General features: G+C 36.1%; 1 pseudogene across 1 annotated transcript; it reads right to left on the reverse strand.

The window, feature by feature from the left end:
• Positions 1–17: 17 nt before the first annotated feature.
• LOC309658781 (olfactory receptor 2G2-like) lies at positions 18–14,864 on the reverse strand (annotated as a pseudogene). Its single transcript has one exon. The product of its transcript is annotated as an olfactory receptor 2G2-like (transcript).
• Positions 14,865–18,894: the final 4,030 nt, after the last annotated feature.

The following is an 18,894-nucleotide window of genomic DNA, read 5'->3' on the forward strand; positions in this document are numbered from 1 at the left end:
TTCACACTCTGCACACTCTGCAATATCCTCATTATTATTATGTCTTTTTTCCCCCTTTCTTTCCCAGTAGGAAGCATCATATATTTTATGAGTATTACTAAAACAAATATTTCCTTTTCAAATATACTTTTAGTAAACACTATGCAGTAGTAACTATTATTAGTTCTTTCTTTGTCACTGCAGGTCAGTGTCCTGCAAAATGTCTACCTACCCCTTCACTGGCAATCTCCTAAATCACAGCCTTTTTATTTGCATAGTAAACAAGTACTACTTCAGTTCACCATTGTTTTCATTCTGAATCTTTAAAAACTTCACAATAAACATGCATAAGTGGACTTACAGAGAACAGCAGCTGTGTCCAGTCACCTCCCAAAGGTGCATTGCTGAGTTCACAGAAAGTCATTAATTCCACTTATAGATATCACTGAGCTTGGACTCATTTAATAACAACATTTTTCTGAACAAGCAAAATATCTTTATTGCTCATTAAGAACACCATACAGTACTAAGCAAAAAAGGTTTGAAATAAGTTCTATAAAGCATTTTTAAGATGTAAATACCGACAGTGAATGCAGTATTTCCACTTCTCTGTTTAAAGCTAATAGCTTGAAAAAAATAGCAGAAAACAGAAAGTGAATACTATTCTAAACAGGAGCAGTTCTAAAACTACGAATGCCTACAAGCCTATATTGCATATTCTGCATATCATGTGCCTGATATGTTGAAATTTAACAAAATCACATGAACAGAGTATGAAATCCTCTTCTCTAAGCACCATTCTATACATGTCTCATCTTGGACGAACAAAGTATAAAGTGTAGCAGGCTATAAAAACTAAAATATCATGCTGGAGATGTAGTCTATATAGGAGATGGCTCCATAGCTGGAAAGATTAACTATTTTCATAAGTAAGTGACAGGGCTAAAGGTCAAGTTGAGCTGGGCATGTTCCAAAGCTGAGATTTCATTAAGGGAAGAAATGATTAAAAATACTTTATCTGAGTAAACATTCCAGATGCCCTCTGTACTTTCCCACCAAATGATTGAAGGACAGAACACAAATTTTAAATTACCAACATTTAATTCTCCATCTTACATTCTAAAAATACAACTAAAACAGCACAGAGGGGGAAAAAAAGACAGAAAAAACAAGACAAAATGATCCTTTTATATTTGGGAAAAGACAAGCCTAGATCACTGTCTACATCAAAAGATGATGAATATGTAAAAAACATAAAGCACTGAACCTAGGGTTTACACTTTTCAAAATCTATAATGCAAAAAAAAAAAAAAAAACCTCAAAGACAAAGAAAAACAACAGAAGAAAGGTCTCTAAGAAACAAAAGTTAGATGGAGAACATATACTTGAAGGAGAATTTCTCCAAGAAACAATGTAAATATTTGGGAAGTAAAAAGTATTCCTCCACACTCTCTAAGAATTTAAGACAACCTATAGCTACTAAATCAAATGATTCAAATCAACAGTAGTTTTTAAAAGAGGGACTGTCTGAACCATGTGAAAAATGTTGAGAAAATTTATAATGGTTACTTCCTAAGTTATATTATATTTAGGAAGTGAAAAAAAGTTGAATGAAGAATATGTTTGAGTAATTTGCATAGAATGCAATGGGAAGGAAAAAATAGAATTATTAAGAAAGATAGAAAGATGACATGAAAAAGTCAAAAACATAATATTCTAAACTTCTCACAGTAAATTTTCTTGACATCAAAAGCTCACAGTTTAGGGACTTTCCTGGTGGTCCAGTGTTAAAGAATCTGCCTTCCAATGCAGGGGATGCAGGTTCAATCCCTGGTCAGGGAATTAAGATGCCACATGCCATGGGGCAACTAAGCCGGCATTCCACAACTACAGAGCCCATGTGCCCTGGAGCCCACGCGTCACAACTAGAGAGAGAAAACCTGCATGCAACAACTAGAGAGAAGCCTAAGTGCCACAATGAAGAGCCCACGGACCGATCCCTCATACTGCAACTAAGACAAGACACAGCCAAAAAAATAAATAAAATAAAGAAATAAAATATTTTTTTTAAAAAAGCTCACAGTTTAACATTATGAAAGCAAATACTCAAGCTAAAGTAATAATTCTTACAGTAGCTTTATGATAATATGTAATGTAATCAACAATGAAGACATATCACTATTAGATTTTCAGGCTCCAAACATAAAATAAACACAAACCAAACGTACTGGTGATATAAAGTTTATGTCATTGACAAGGTATTAAGCTTTAATATGAATTTTGATTATGTATAGAACAAAAAATTTTACTTTTTGTATTCTCTAATTCATTACTGTAAAACTGAAATTAATAAGTGGGAAGTTAGGTCAAACAAGATGCCAAAATTCCAATTGAAGATTATTAAATGTATCATCTTTTTAGGGATTTCTCTGGTGGTGCAGTGGTTAAGAATCCACCAGCCAGTGCAGGGGACATGGGTTCGATCCCTGGTACGGAAAGATCCCACATGCTGCAGAGCAACTAAGCCCGTGTACCACAACTACTGAAGCCCGCACTCCTAGAGCCCTGAGCCACAACTACCGAGCCTGCATGCTGCAGCTACTGAAGCCCATGTGCCTAGAGCCCATGCTTCATAACAAGAGAAGCCACTGCAATGAGAAGCCCACACACCGCAACGAAGAGTAGCCCCTGCTCACTGCAATGAAGACCCAACACAGCCAAAAAAATAAATGAAAAAAAAGTATCAGTTTTTAAAACCCTAAATATTAAAATATAAGAATATTCACAGTTTAACACTCTTTATAAACAAGATAAAAATAAGGAAAAAATAGGTAAATAAGTTATTAAAATACCAGAAAATAAAACTTTATAAAAACTAAAATAACATTTTAAATAAACAAAATTAATCCTGGATATTAATGAGACATGCCTTAAAAAGCATAGAAAAGAATCTAACAGGATATCAAAGATAGTAATACAAAATTAACAAATAGGATAATTTTTGGAACTATTTCAGAAACATCTTAATAGAGTTTACTTCATAAAGAAGTTTTCATACAAAACAGCAAATTGAGGTTATATTGTAAAAATTTGTACTCTTTATTACAAAACTGTAAATCATCTGTTGTGCAAAATACCATCATTAAAGTTTTTAATTAAAGTAGAAATATATTTGTAAACAAAGACACATTTCCTTAAATATACAGTGATAGGAAAGAATCAGGTTGTCTAATTGGGACTGAACGAATCACACTAATAATTGTTACTTCCACCAGTATCTAAGGAGTATCTTCCAAGTTTCAACCTGACTTCCCTTCCAGCTCCCCACAAATGCTGACTGTGCCCCCTGCAATTATGTTTCTTCTTTCTGTGCTCTTCCTTGGGCTCCCTTGGGCTCCCCACACACTATGGTATGGGCCTTAAATCACTGTATGAAGCTAAATTTTGGATTTGGTAGCTGAAAAGACCTCCTAACATGGGCACTTTTGGTCCCTTTGTTTTGAACCAATCTTCCACGACATGGGGCATCCCACGAGAGAGATAGCGTACTCTAAATCCTTGAAGATCATGCTCTCTGTGTCCCAACAGCCACCTACCACATTTAAAGACCACTGATTACCTGTGCTACTCTCAGAAAATGAGATACTCATAATCAATGATGTCTTGAATTGTCACCCAATCAATGTTGTCACCTGCAGCCTAACCATCTACCTACACAACCATCTACAGGGTGTTTTCATATCACACTGATTATTCATGCCACCCTCAGAAAACGAGATATTCATAATTCATGTTGTCTTGGGTATACCTCTAGGGTATCTACTTTAAAGTATAGAAAACTTCTGGATTTTTCATATCACACAGTGTCCGTCCTGACTGTAACATAAGCATTGATAAAGCCCCTCCCCCTGCTTGTGCTGGACATACCCACAGCACCTCACACCCACCTGGAGCTCATCCCTCCCTCAAGGACCTCTTCAGTCCTTGCCTGTTCCTGAGACTCCAGCTCTAGTGTACATCCCCGATTTGTTCCTCTTTGTTCACCCACCAGAAACACCACCTGTGTCAACAAATGTTGTAAACTCTCATATTGTGCTTCTTCTCTAACCCTGAAATTTTTTCTCTTTGAAAATAGTCTGGCATCAATTATTTCACTGTGTAATTATAGAGTGTGAGTTCAAATTCTGTCACAGTGTTGAGCCCATGAATTATTATTCTCCTTAAAATACTTTCCAGTATACAAATGTTGCTGTGAATCATTCAACCTTCTACTCAGTTTTGGTAAACTCTTTTTTTATTTCTAAAATCCAGCAACAAAACACAAAAATAAGTTTATTTTTAAATATACTAAACACAACTTTCTCATCCAAATAAAATAGAAATAACTCTAGACTAAAGGCCACAAATATTGTCCGCTAACTAAACCTTTTTTTTTAAAAAATTGAGTTCAAATGTCCTTTCAATAGAAAGAGGAGATTATGGGATGCACAATGAGAAGGGACAGCATTCTGACACGAAAAACAAGCATTTTAATTGTCTATGGGGTCAATCATAGCTCCAGAGCAGATTAAGAGACTGAGATTGTTATTAAATAAAGGGGCAGCAGAGTGATAAGTGGGGAAGTGAGGCACATGCTAATCTTTTAGAAGTGAATTTCTGAAAATTTATTTGTAGTTGCAAGTGAGATCAATTGGTTGAGCAGATAATGTATATCTTGACTTAATTCCCTTTTAAGTCAATGAGATTTTCTCTAGACTTTGGCAAGATGCTTCACAAATGTGTATCAAATGCACAAATATTTGGGTCGGAGGATTTTTTTTTTATTTTGAAGAATATAGAAAGGTCAGGACTGATCAATTTAAACCCATTCTTTGCTGCCTTTGAACAGAGGTGATATTGAGCATCAAAAAGAAAGAGAAAGAAGGAAGGGAGGAAGGAAAGGGGAAGGAAAGAAGGAAGGAGGAATTCAAGGCAATTTTATGAGGAAAAAAATTTCTGAAATAGTCAAAGACAACATGAAAAGACTATTTGAAATTCACAGACTTCACAATTCTGAGTTTCTTTAATTTCATAGTTTGCTCTACATGCAGTAAAACATACAACCAGACTGTGATGACTGCAGCTGATGCCACCTGTCAATGTACCTGTTTCAGGCCAAGAACATGCATTCTGGCTTCAGGAGTTACTTCCTTGTCCACAGCATCTCCAGGTGCCTGTGTCTTGAGAGGAAATATAAAGGTGTTCCCAGTTAAGGTCCCAGAGCCAGGGGAGCTGTTCAAGAAAGAGCAAGCTAGGAACCAAATGTGACGTTCTGAGAAAAGGAATTGTTCAGGTTGTTGTAAAGCCCTGTCAGTGACTACCACCTAAACTAATGTCAGTACGCCCAGAAAGATGATACCTATTCTTTCTCCCCTACCTGGAAGAGTATGCAAGAATATTGAAACTATCTTTGGAGTTTGCTGCACAAATGAAGTTTGACCCTCAGTTATGAGTAAGAAGGATCACAATGGCTAGAAAGCTACTTCTCTGGGGGCTGAATCTCTCTGCAACAGCTCAAAAAGATGTTGCTCCTGGCTCATGCAGTCTGTGGTACAACATGGAAATGCCCTTTCCAAATGATGAAAAAGTAAATGGTTTCTAAACTAGGTGCTGGGGCTTGCATGGAAATGTGTCAGAAGAAAGTGAGCTATCCCCAGTGATGCCAATTTCAAAAAAAAAAAGAACTTGAAAGGGAGAAACCCCAGTGACTTATTTTCTCCGTAAGGAGATGGTTATTGCTAGGAAACAAACAAAAAAAGGCTTTGTTAACGTGGCCTCAGCATGTCCCCAGAAGGGTAAGAGAATTACCATATTTCCTCTATGGAAAATGTGTTGCTCATTAAAATGTCCATAACAGAAGATCCTGGATCTTGAAAGATCATGAAAAAATGAAAAGATGCCCTATGGTCATAATTTATTTCTACCACTTAAAGGTTTATGCAGTAAGATACCAGGAACTTACCTTGGCACTTTCCAAAACATTTGCCAGTTCAATTCATCCTGATTATCCTTTTATAATGCTTGCATGAGGCAACAGAAAAATACTATGTTTGGTAATTACAGAGAATTCAGAGAAATTACAGTAATTCAGGAAAATAACCTCATGAGTAGATCTCCTAAGTAATTGGCCCACAATATCAAGGTGGCTATAGACCGAGTTCCAACTGAACAGCAGATGTCAGGCATTATTGCGCTGCTCTGTTCTCACTATTGTAAAATGCCACTTTGCATTTTTGAGCAGACAAATTAATAATTCTATTCTTATTTCTCTTTTCTACTCTTATACTACTTCAGTTGTTCTATAGAAAACTAATTGCTGCTTTATTGTTATTCAAAATAGAAGAGTCCCCATTTTTCCTTGATTATCTAAATCTGATCATGTTTACCAACAATCTCCAAATTCTATATCCTGCCTATTAAGTTGTTTTGTGCTGGTCTCAGACTATCAATAATCAATATTGTGGCTGGACCAGCCATTGTGATTCTCATTATACTTACAAAACACCCTTCAGCAATAACCATCAGGAGACTTTGAAAAATAAAGTTTTATTACGTACAAGATTTACAAATTACACAGCACACCTGGGGCTACACGGGGGTGGGGGGGCAGGGGAAGAGCAGCAGGCTTGGGGTTCTGATTTTATTGGGATCATGGGTGGCGACCTAGGGTTTCTTGGGTTCATTCATTGTTGGTGAACTTAAAATATAAGAGCAGGAATTTAAAGTGCCAAAAGCCAGAGAAAGACAAATATCACATGATATTGCTTATATGTGAAATCTGAAAAAAAAAAAATGCAAGTGAAGTTATTTACAAAACAGAAATAGACCCACAGACATAGAAAGCAAATTTATGGTTACCAAAAAGGAAGGCAGGGGAGGGATAAATTAAGAGGATGTGATTAACATTTACACACTCCTATATATAAAATAGATAACCAAAAGGACTACTATATAGCACAAGGAACTATACATACTCAATATTTTATAATACCCTATAAGGGAAAATAATCTGAAAAAGAATATATATATATATTTATATACACACACACATACATATATATATACATACATATATATTATATGTATAACTGAATCACTGTGCTGTACACCTGAAACTAACATGACATTGTAAATCAACTATACTGAAAGAAAGAAAGAAAGAAAGAAAGAAAGAAAGAAAGAAAGAAAAAGAAAGGGCCAAAATAGAAAAAAAACCCAAAAACCCAGCAACCCAAAATCTCAGTTATTAAAATGAACCAAGAGCTCTAAAACAAAGAAGCCTCAGTGGATGGAGGTTGCCTGTCTCTTTACCAAGTCAAGTGGCTGACAATGTGTTCGTTGGAGATAGCCATCTTTGAAGTGGATTCGCCATTGAAATGGGTGCCTCAACAGTCAAACCTTAAGTCAGGCATTCATATTACAAAACAAAAACAAAAACAAAAACTGTCAGGGCTTATGCTGTGGAAGCTTACTTTCCTTTCCATTTTTCTAAATCACTAAGCCCCAGTTTACTTGGAGTCCAGAGATGTTTGTACCCTCCTCAGCATAAGGGAGAACATTCTATTTCCAACCATATCCTGCTATATTTGTGTGCATATCACATAAGTCTTCTAATGATTTTAAAGAAAATGTACTCTCTGTCACCAAAAACATACCACTTGAAGACTATTTGGTTAGTATAAACTGTCTGCCCCTTTAAAACTCACCCATACATTCTTTCCTTTCTTATACACATATTAACATATTTGTAAGTTAGCAAATAATAGTATAAACTCGTCCCTCCTTCTTCAAGGTGAGGTGCTACTGCCTAGATAATGTTGCTTTGCAACCATATCAATTTAATATAAAAAATAAAAATAAAATAAAAATACATAGCCATTAATATTATCACTTCATTGAGATAGATTTGATTTTACAAACAATTTGCTGAAAGTGAGGGTTTTTTCCTACTAACATTGACTTCTATTGTTTGATAATAGATACCATCACATAGTGAAAATCTACCAATTGATTGGGTTGGACAATTAACATATAAACTCTCTAAAAGTGTGGGTGCTGTTTTGTTCATATCTGTGTCCTCAATGCCTCAACAAATGTTAATAAACAAATATATTTCATAAAGGAGATAAGGCAAACATAAGTGCCATGATGCATTAAAAATTGCATGTACCTAGTAATATATGAAAAGGAAAACGTGAGTAATTCATTAAATAAATATCTTCTGTCTAGTAAGGAGACCATCTTAGAAGTGTACAGGTGGTAGAAAATTAAAATGGAAAGAAGTGGATAGACCAGAGAGATAACTAAAAGGTAAAATCCACAGGATTGTGTATAAGTTACACACAGCAGGTGAAATAGGAGACAGGAGTTGGGATGATGTATGTTCCATTTTGTGATATTGCGAATAGTAAGAAAGAACCAAAAAACAAAGAGCTTTTGATTTAGTTTTGATGTGCTAATTTTGAGGTTGGTTTAATACACCTAGCTGTAGAAGTGAGATACATAGTTGAACATGAGAATATGGACAGTAAATATCTGTGTTGAAACACAAATCTGGGAGTCAACTTTGTACAGATTTTACTTTAAACTGTGATGAAGTCATAACGTAGTTGCCATTCTCAAAAACCTAAGGAGAGAGGTACAAAAAAAGTCAGAAAATTGTCAAACAGGATGGAAAGTGCAGCAATAGAGGTGAGCTCAGTGTATAATGGGAACACAACCCGAGGGATTCAGGAATCCATGGTTAGTTGAGAGAACAATGCCATGGAGGTTTAGGATTTGCTCTTTCTGATATGAGTAACTGGTCAAAATATTTCAATCTATGCAAAAGAAAAATTATAATACCCATAGCATATAGTTATGGCTATTAAATAAATTAAATTTATGAATAAACTTTATAAACAATAAAACACCTAGAATAATCTAATTTTAATTTGGGTTGCTCAATATTATTCATCGCAGTTTATAGCTGATGTAAAGGTTATGCAAATTGTTCAGGTCACACAGCTATTATGTGGTGAAATGGGCATTCAAACTCAGGTATGTCCAGCTTGAAAATTCAAACTCTATTTAAAAATTTTCTACCGACACTCACTTATAGGGTTATGAACATAACCAAATTATTTGTTGCAGCATAATCCATTAAATTACTCAGTCTTAATAATGCTCTTCTAAATGTCTTTTGATAATCACTAAATCATAAAGTTTTCCCCAGCATTTTTTTCAATGTTATTCTCACTTCCTTATTTCTCAGGGTATAGATAAGGGGGTTAAGCATGGGGATCACCACAGTGTAGAAGAGAGAACACAAACTTTCCCTGGTCCTTGGATCTACTCTTGGCCGGCTGCAGATACATGAAGATAATGGTTCCATAGAAGATGATGGCAACCATCAGGTGGGAGGAACAGGTCCCAAATGCTTCACGTCGTCCAGTGGCTGACTTTATCTTCAAAACTGCTTGGGTAATGTGCCCATAGGACATCACGATGAGTGACAAAGACACCACCAAGAATAAGACACTAACCACAAAGAGTTCTGCCTGGATGAAAGTGGTGTCCACACAAGCCAACTTGATGAGCACAGGAACCTCACAGAAGAAATGATCCACTTGGTAATGCCCACAAAAGGGGAGCTGTAGGGTGAGGGTGGACTGTATGAGGGTGGTCACCACCCACTGAGCCACGCCATAGATGCCAGGATATGACAGAGCCGAGGGTGCACGACAAAGGCATAATGTAGAGGACTGCAGACTGCAACATAGCAATCGTAGGACATTACAGCCAGGAGGACACACTCCCTGGATCCCAGGGCAAGGGAGACATAGAGATAACCACAGAGGCCCCACATGTGATAGACTTATCTGAACTCCCCAGGTTGACTAGAAGCTGAGGAATAATACGGCTGGTGAAGCAGAGGTCCAGGAAGGAGTGATGGGAGAGGAAAAAGTACATGGGATTGTGGAGTTTGGAGTCCAAGAGGGATGCTAGGATGATGGTAGCATTGCCGAGGAGCATCATGAGATAAAAGAACAAGATTACCCAAAGAGCACCAGCCCTAACTGAGGTCAATCAGAAAAACCTACCAGAATGAACCCAAGGAGGGTGCTGTCATTGGTCCACTGCATTACTCTTGCTTTGATTATTCACTGCAGAGTGATGAAGTCACATTAAACAGATACTGCAGGAATTTTATGTCATTTTCCTGGCAATTAAGATCTAGATGTTGAGAAATAAGATTTTGGATATAGGTAAAGAGAAAAGGAGAAAGTAGAGAATACTGGTGTGTGATATTGATTATCTCATAAGTGGTATGCCTGTCCTGTTGAGCATAGGTTTTCCATCTACCTTGAGGATAAAACAAAAGTTAAAATGCATTAAGGTTGAGATTCTCCACACCTTTGTATCAATATCAATTGTTTTCAATATAAAGGTAATGGAATTTTGTAGGAAATGTGGGAATTACAAACACCCATGTCCATTCTCAGAATCTACCAAATAGATAGATAAATAAGGTAAGAACACGATGAAACATGTCAGAATATGCAACTTATCATCTGTGTAAGAAGTGCATTATGAGAATGCAGAGTAGGGAGAGGAATCTTTAGAGAAGAAGGCTTAGATTGAATTCACCTTGCTCTTAAAGAGATGATAAGGAGAGCAGTACAAGACCAAAAAATTTCTTGATGGTAAGAAAAGAATATAGAAATGGAGAGTACATTATAGGATGTCATAGAAAAAGGGAACTAAATCTGAAGCATGATTATTGCTTATTGACTATGCCACATAACAGAATATGATACTTACAAGGTAAATTTGAATCACTTTTTCAAGAACCACAAACATCAGTACACATTATTTGCATAGCATAAGCCTTGTAGGAGGGTTTTAGTTTGACTTAAATTTTCCTTTTCAAGATAAATATGGCTGCACAGTGTAGAATCATTTAAAACAGAAGACAGCCTAGTCCAGAAACTATGTAACAGCTAACGTAACAGTGGACAATCACAATTAGAGAGAGGAAAGGTAATATCAAGAGAATGTAAGAAATGCTGCAGAACGTTAAGTGAAAATCATTAAGATTTAACTACCAATGGGATATTGAGAAAATGAATAAGAAGAAGTTAAAATTATTGAAGTTTTACATACGATGAAATAAGAAGATCGAGTAGTTAAGAACAGTGTGCATCAATTCAGTCCCAAGTCAGTTGATGCCTGGAAGAATCAGACTGATCATTTCTACAAAGGCCAAGGACAAAATTAAGAACCACTGTTTTGATGTTCTTCTTGTCATAAAGACTTTGACCTAGAGTCCCACCCAACTTGTGACACATTAATACCAGCTACTCATTTGACACTATCCACAATTAATTTTCTATATAAATACATAAATCATGTATATAGCGTATATGACTATGACAATTGCATAATAATATGATTAGGGAAGCTAAATGAATATAAGCACTATCTCCAGTCAAGTGCCAAAACCCTGGATGTCTGAAGAACATATGGCAAATTAATCGTTGTCATTCCCCAGTCTCTTTTAAAAAGCAAATGCAGCTGAAAGGGGTAACACTTTAAGACCCTAAGTCTTTGCTCTGAAGTTTTTATTTAAAAACAATCCTGTCAAGTTTTTAAAATCTTGTTTAACTATATCTCTTTTACCACCAAGTCTGTTGTCTTAGCACAAGTTTTCAAAATTTCTCTTTTGTTTCATTAAAATGGACTTATAACGAGTGTCTTGCCACCAAGACACCACTGAGCCATGTTTATTGTGCCTAATCACACATGCAATCGTTGCCACTCCTTGTGTTAATGGAAGTCCATAGAGCATGATGAAAAGTCAAGGACGTTGGTGACAGAAAAGGCTTAAGCTTAAGCTTAAACCCTGCTCTTTCACATTTTAGTTGTATACCTTGAATAAATCACTGGATATCACTGGGCTTTTGTTTGCTTGTCTGTAACATGGAGATGATGAATAGTTCTAATTTCCAGGGATAATGTAAAGACTGTTTGAGATAGTGGATCTAGAATGCAAGTGCTTTGGTTGGGGATGAAGGTAGGTGAATAAACATTGTATTTGTTGTGTAGGTGGAAGTGTTAAAAGGTAAGGTAAAAGTCCATCATATGGTTTACTGGTCCCTCAATAATCATGCCTAGGCCAAACTTGCCAGCTTTTGAAGCCTCCTTCCAAGCCTCAGAAGGAACCATTTTCAGTTCGCCAAACTTAGAATATGGTTTTCCATTGTTAAGTTTTACTACATGCTGTGCTTTTAATAGCATTCACTCATACCTCATATGCTTAGACATCTTTATACATTCTTTAAGACTCAATTTAAATAACATTTTCTGGGAATCTTTGCAGAAAAGTCACCTTTGCAATTCATTTCTACAACACTCTGTGTTTCTATACTTATATATTATTAGAATTAAAGAGTATTGAATGTAATGTCTCATTTATCTTGATGTCCTTAATATCTAGCATAGTTTCCAAAAAAATGATTGTTAAATCAAAATGCATATATAAATATGTATAAATAAAAATTAAAATAGCTTGTTATTTATTTCATTATACAGTTATCTTTTATCATTAAATATATGTATCATTTTATATATTTATATATTAACACATTTTAAACTTTATCATTTATTCCATTGTATATAATAATATATATTTCATTACATACATATAATAAAAGATAAAAGATCTGGAATAATGAATTTATAATATATATTCATGTATTACATTATAATTATTTATATTATATTTATAATAAAATAAGTGATAAAGACAAAAGATCTAAATATTTAGAAATAAGATTTTGTAAATAGTTAAAGAGGAAGGGCTAAAGTAGAGAATACCAGTGTGTGATATCATCAATTATCCCATGATATCTGGTCTGTTGATCAGAGGTTTTCCATCTACCTTAAAAACAAAACAAGTTAGAATGAATCAACGTTGAGGTTTTCATCACTTTTTCAGCAATATCAAATTTATATATACTTAATTTTTACACACTGCTCCATTCAGTCATAAACACATTGAGGACATGTTTTCCCATCTTTTTAACATGTATTAAGTACTTTATACATATCAGGTGAATAACTACAACTTAACTATTTCTCATTGGACATTATATCAGCTAATATATCCATCAATATTTATTGTATATATACTATGTCCCAGGCCCTATACTATATATAAGGGGAATATGAAATCTTAAAAGGCATGAATTTTGCTATCAAGAATTTTGCTGGCTAGTAGAAGTACAGGCAAACTCAAAAAGTAAGTGCAATAAGAAGTTTTAGGTGCAACTGCATAGCAAATCTTACTCCATTCTACAACAACTAATAGAGGGGAGAAAAAAGAAGAAAGGAAGATTTCAGAAAGCAGATTTGAGTTGAGTTTTTAAGATTATAAAGTGCTCTTGAGTTGTACAAGTTTATTTCAGGAAGAAGAAGCAGTCTGATGATAAAAAAAGACTTGAAAAAACCTGGCATCATCAGTAACTGCTGAAAGTTATTGCCTAGAGCTTAAACTGTGAGGGTTGGAGAGAAAAGACGGGTATAGAAGCTGCAACAAGCTGTTGATTGATCTTAGGCTGTTTAGGTACTAGAAATCCAGACAGCACTTTTCTGAACTATGACAACAATGTGGGCAATGTTATGAAAAGAAATGTCAAGAAATTATTTTGAAAACTTCAGCAGTGGCTAGGTGAGAGGAACAGGATCTGAAAGAGCAAGAAGGAAAGGATAAAAAGGTCTGCTGACCTCTACTTTTACCTTCCACTGTCTTTGATCCAATTTATATCTTTGAAAATAAAAATAAATTCATCTCATTGGTACTTCTGAACAGGACATTCTGATAAGAGAATTCCAAATGGGTTTTCTATTTATCTACAAATGTTTATCGTATAATATAGAGAATTGGAATTTCAGCCTTCCCATCCACACTTAAATAAAATATTAACAGAGGACAAAACTGTGCAGGATTTCTAGTAGTAGGATCAATGGATGTGAAGCAGCCTCAGGTCATTTCTTTGAACCTTCCCTTCACAGTAATCATGCAGAGATAAATAAAGATGCATTTAGGTAGGAGAAGAAAAGTAGGCAAAAAAATGATAGATGCAAGGCAAGCAGTAAAAGTGTAACAAGGGTTTAATAAATACCAATTGATAGCAGCATGAGTAAAGGAACACATGATGCATTTAGGAGAGATATAAAGCATGATTTACATGCCTTTCGAAAAAGAGCATAAGTCCTTAATTTCAGAGAAACAGTTCTTAAAATTCTTAAGGTCTTTTAGGAGATTATATAAAAAAGCCGAGATTGCCAGTTTCGACAGCTGTGTAGATCAATGTTTCTCTGCACCCCTTAACTCAAATACCCTGGTATGTTTTCCTTCTTGCCGTAAGCTTGAGCAAGCTCTTCCAGGGGAGTGCTACCAACTGAGTGTAATTAACATCAACTTGGAAAGTGACTTTGAAGTGAAGGGACAGCCTGGTCTGATTCTGTAGGGAAGTGATCATCAGAATATTCCTCTGAAGACTGAGGTGCTGAGAACTTCCAGAACAAATGTCCAGGTCGGACAGCAAACCAGGCACTTAGAAAATAAACCCAGTGGTGCATCATTCATAGTTGAGCTTGGGAGCTGCTTCTCTCTTACACAACAAAATGCATGTCCTGGTCTCAATACTTTGCTACAGAAAGCTTCTGCCTGCTCTTACCTTTTTTGGAACAGAGAAAATTGTCTTGGCCTGTTTATGCTACGTCTATCCTGAGAGAATGCTAAGACTGCAGTCTGCGTAGTTGCATAGGAATTCACTAGATGAAAGATGAGATTTGGAGTTCACGCTGACTCCTTGGCTAACCTTGGGGGATGATTTTATGTCCCTAGAACTAAGTATCTTCATATATAAAGTTAGGATATTAACATCAGTTTTTCCATGCATCTAAGATATATTGCCATGAGAAATTAAAATATATTTTGTAAATATCACTGAAAGTCAATAATCCAGCCATAAGTACATGATGATCATTATATAATGAGACACAGAGGACTCATCATACAACAAATGAGTATGTGCATTCTGTGAACCTGTTTAATTCTCTACGTGAGACTAGTGGTTTTACTATTCTTACCAACACAGATGCGGAAACTGATGCTGAGAGTGGAGAAGGAACATGTTCAAGGTGACTTTAGTGGCAAAGCCAGAATCTGAGCCCAGGTGTCAGCATTCCCAAACTCCTCACGCTCTGCTGACCTTCTGGATTCTTGCTAAGATGGAAAAAATGAATATACGTGTAACTGCTGTGCAACTACCACTACCTTCTAAGTCAGCTCTTTAGTGTGTCATTCATAGTACTTTGTTTTCTCCTAAGCTCTTTGTTTTGATGAAAGTTGCTCTGTTTTGAGTTATAGCTTCAAGCCTTCCAGGCTGTGCTAGTGCCATGGAGAGCTCTCAGATATTTAACATCCAAACACTGCAAGACTGCAGATAGGAAACAGTGTCTCCATGGTGGTATACCAATTCGTATCGCATACATACATATCTGAATGCTCTGCTTTGAGGTGAAGAGAGGAAGGAAAATTGAATAAGAATATATAGACAGAGCCAGTGACAGATGGGATTCTGACAAATATTAGGGACAGAGAGTAACACTGGGAAAGAGGATGAGGAGCAAAAGCAATACAACTGTGGGGAAACTGTCATATATGATACATCTTTGCAGCTTCTGGAACCTGTCATATATGATACATCTTTGCAGTTTCTGGAAAACAATTAGAAAATTATACACCCTATTTATTAATGTCTAGCTATTATCATAGATTCTGAAGTCTGTGATGGTGGCTTGACAATTGTATATCTAGCACTTAATTGAGTGCCTGATACATAGCTGTTGTGCCATAAATATTTTAAAATCAGATAGTTATTTTAATACACCTAACCATACTTACATTCTTTCCATCAAAAATTACTTCATGTTTGAAATGCTTTTATGTAAACATATAAAACTTAATAATAATATGCACTTCATGTTATTGAGGGCAGAGATCTTGTCTTATGGGTCTTTTTAACTCCTTTATATTAATAAATGCATACTGATTTAAATCAAGTATTAAATAACTACTTCTTATTCAGACATTATTAAGGTTTTACTTCAGTTATTTCTTAAACATTTATCTTCTTCTATCCTCTGCTCCAGAAAATACAGATGTAGCAATGAACCTGCATCCAGATAGACCACATGATAAATGAACATCCATGTACGCACTACAGAGTTTTAGAGAATATCACCAATGGCATTACAACTATATGTTAACATGATAACATGATACTCCATTGGCTTTATACAATAGATTTAATCTGCCTCCTAGAAATTATAGATTCAATATACTAACATAAAATACAGCAAGCTTTTTTGACACATGCCAAGCTAATTCTATAATTTATATGAAAATTCAGTGCGATAGAAAAAGTAACAACAACAACAAAAAAACTTGAAAAGACAAAAAAATTGAAGGAATTTATTCTACCATATTATCAAGACCACTTACAATAGTAATTAAGAGTGTGTGGTAACAAGGCACAGATAGGTAAAAGATCAATATAAGGAAGAGAAAGCCCAATGACAAGAACATGTATAATTCTTACCAGTGGGGAGGGTAGAACAAAGAGAGAAAGGAATGTCTTATTAATAATAGTTCTAGGCCAATTAGATACCCAAATAAAAATAAAATTGTTGAAAAGATTCTATTTGGGATGAAGAAAAAGTCTGGAAATAGATAGGCAATAGTTTCTAAACAGTGTAATTATATTCAGTGCCAATGAATTGTACACATAAAAATGTGTAATTAGCTAATTGGCTAGAGGAGATATTTGTAGCACATATAAATAACAAAAAAACTTGAATGTAGCATATTTAAATCAATAAAAATGAAAAGGTGATCAAGACAACAGAGTATAAGGATGTGGAACTCACATCCCCCCTCCCAAAAATACATCAAAAATAAATCTACATGTGACCAATTCTCACTGAAAACTAACTTGAAATTAGCAGAAAGACTCTTGTACAATCAAGGCTGAAAGAAAGATCTACATGGAATTGGGTAGAAAAGGAAGAGAAACAATCTGGTTGGGACTTATGCCCCAGAGGGGTACTTAGAGGAAAGAGAGATTACATGAGTGAGAGATCCTCCCTTGGTAGTGAGCAGTTGAAGCCACATATTGGGCACCCCAGTTCTGGGGTCCAACAAAGGGAAGACTAGCCCCCTTGGCTTGTTGGAGGGCCAGTGGAACTAACAGGATGGCTGTGGGAAGCCTAGACTCCACTCAGAAGGAGCACATGTGCTTGCTTACTCCCCAGACAGCATAGAGAGGGTGGGCTGAAACAGTGAGGGTGGCTGACTAGTTTCCCATGACCGTCCCAGCATGCACCCCAGACTGAGCCAAGTGAACACTCCAGCCCCGCTAACTTCATGTCATGGTTCCATGCTGGAGCAAGTGTTGCCATGACCAATTAAAGGACTCGACGTTAAGACACAGAGACAGCTGAGACAGAAAGAAGTGTTTGAACAAGGTGGAGGAAGACATCGCTGTTGCTTCCACAGGCAGCACATCAGAAACAGCCCCCAAATCTGTCTGTAATGGCTGCAGCCTGCTCCTCATCAAACACTGAGTGACCACATGAGTCCCACTTGCTCCAGCACTGTTTCCCTCTGGGGTGAGGGTGCTGGTGCTTGAAGGGGTGAGAGCTCACACTTAAAGGGAAAAGAGCCAGGTAAGAACTAACTCTCAGGTTTTCTGCTCCAGCAACTTAGGATCACGTCTGGTCCTTGATAGGGCAGTGACAGCCACTGAGCAAAGGGAAAGCTCTGGCTCACACCTGACTCTTCTCTAGAGCCTCCTTCTACAGCCCCACCTCCTACCAAGGTGATAACTGCCAGAACACCCTGAGGAAAGACATGAATTTTGTTCACTACAAATCTAGTTCCTGCATGAAAACCACTGGGTATACACATACTGCATAGGGATACTCCCACAAAAGGACACCCCTTCAAGACCACAAGAGGTAACTGTTTCACCTAATTTCATAGACACATAAAGTTAAGCAAAATGAAAAGACAAAGGAAATGGCCTCAATTGAAGAGCAAGAAAAAAAAAGTACTTATAAAACAACTGATGTATATATGTCAATACACTACCAAATGTAAAATAGATAGCTAGTGGGAAGCAGTCACATAGCACAGGGAGATCAGCTCGGTGCTTTGTGACCACCTAGAGGGGTGGGATAGGGAAGATAGGAGGGAGATGCAAGGAGGGGATATGGGGATATACGTTTATGTATAGCTGCTTCACTTTGTTATACAGCAGAAACTAACACAACATTGTAAAGCAATTATACTCCAATAAAGATGTTAAAAAAATAAAATAAAATGGTAAAAGTAAAAAAACTCAAAACCCAAAAAAACAACTGATGAAACAGAAACAATTTACCAGATAAAGAATTCAAAGCATTAGTAATAAGACTGCTAACTGAATTCGGGAAAAGAATAGATGAATACACTAAGAATTTTAACAAGGTACTAGGAAAAAAAATAAAAACCAACTGTCAGAACTGAAGAACACAGTAACTGAAATGAAAAACACAGTAGAAGGAATTAATAGCAGACTAGGTGATAGAGAAGAACACATAAATGACCTGGAGGATAGAAAAATGGAAACCACCCAATCAGGGCAGCAAAAAGAAAAACAAATTTAAAAAATGAGAAAAATTTAAGAGAACTCTACAATAAAATGAAGAGTACCAGGATTGGCATTCTAGGGCTCCCAGAAGGAGGAGAGAGAGAGAAAGGGGTCAAAATGTATTTGATGAAAT

This window comes from Balaenoptera physalus (genome assembly GCF_965194825.1).
Source record: "Balaenoptera physalus genome assembly, chromosome: 3".
NCBI lineage: Eukaryota > Metazoa > Chordata > Mammalia > Artiodactyla > Balaenopteridae > Balaenoptera > Balaenoptera physalus.